The sequence below is a fragment of the Penaeus monodon genome, chromosome 25 (genome assembly GCF_015228065.2).
Source record: "Penaeus monodon isolate SGIC_2016 chromosome 25, NSTDA_Pmon_1, whole genome shotgun sequence".
NCBI lineage: Eukaryota > Metazoa > Arthropoda > Malacostraca > Decapoda > Penaeidae > Penaeus > Penaeus monodon.
The window spans coordinates 39,088,072-39,089,510 of record NC_051410.1 but is presented as its reverse complement, the minus strand read 5'-3'; the positions used below and the strand labels follow the sequence as shown (position 1 = coordinate 39,089,510).

General features: G+C 36.3%; 1 pseudogene; it reads right to left on the bottom strand.

Moving 5' to 3' along the window:
- The window catches only part of LOC119589397, a 12,359-nt pseudogene that overhangs the window by 7,894 nt on the left and 3,026 nt on the right, over window positions 1-1,439 (bottom strand).

Genomic DNA, 1,439 nt, shown 5'->3' with positions numbered 1-1,439 from the left:
GGATTTCCACACTAACAATAATCTATATTAACATATTTCTATCAAACAAAGAGATCTAACCTTTGAATGCATTTTGGAGTCCTCCACGAGATCAGCAAAAGTCACTTGCGATGTTGCTGCTGAAGTTGCCATTATACTGCTAGAATGTGACACAGTCACAGAGGAGGTGGCTGTCGTAACCACTGAGGTATCATGGTGGTGGTTTGATGGGAATAACTGGGTAATACTCATGCCATCAGATGGCAAAACTGAGCAACAGTCATCTGATGCGAGGTGCATTGTGGTCTCTGTAGAGGCCAATTCAACAACACCTTCCTCTGATGTTCTCCCACCAATCCACCTAACTGCTTGTTTTCCTGAGTCAATCTGTACCAAGTAAATTCATCTTACAACCTGCATCATCATCACAAAACACTAGCTCTACAAAAATCTTAATCCTGAAACAATTAAATTTCATCCTATTACATACGGCTTGGAATTTATTTTTAGTTTCATATTTTGCTGCCTATTAATAAAGCACTTGGATCTTCTATATCAAAAGTACTACTTTCTATGGACAGCTTCACTCTTATGCAATATGGTCATCATCTTTTCCTGTCTTGCTGTTTATTACCTTTAATTTTGGTTTGAATAGCTGAGGAATGATAATATATAGAATATATATATTTTTTTTCTAATATTACAAGAACATATATACCTAACTGGCCCCCAATCTTACAACAAAATGACAACCACTTCCCTATAATGCACATACATTATGGGCTGTTGGGTATTTCTTCACTAGTACTAAATACTAAGAGGCAATATAACCACCAGGCTTACAATGATCAAATGATTACTTGATGTAAAGGTTGAATACAGAATAAGGTCTGTATATATTCATTCCTTTTTGCTTGCATCTCAACTTTCTTGATATACAATTACTTTTTTTTCAATTTTTTTCTAAAGTAAACAAGCAACATATGTGAAGCCTTTTAAAATTACTTGTACATGATCCAATTCTTCTAAAACCACTCATGACTGATTTCACCTCGCCATACTAAGCTATATATAGTCAGCCACTCAAGTGAAGAATTAGAAACACACAGTATTTACACTTTAGGCTGCATATAACACTTGAGAGGCTAAAGAGACTTTAAGCCAGGTTTTAAAGGGCTGTATGATGTAATTAAATGTCATCTGGCATGAGTTCTGTGGGAAATTAAAACTATAGTTATCTGTTAGATAACTTTTCCATTTTTGACGACTTACTTGCACTGCATGGTCAAGATGAGTAATGAGAGCAGGTGTCAATGCATGGAAGGCTGAAGAGTCTATAGAAGGGTAAGTTCTCGGAGACAGGTTTGCTGGCCCAGGCTCTCCAGCAAACATACAACTCCGGTCATAAAACATGAACTGCAGGATAGGAAATGTGTTCCAAGTTAACAATGTATATTATC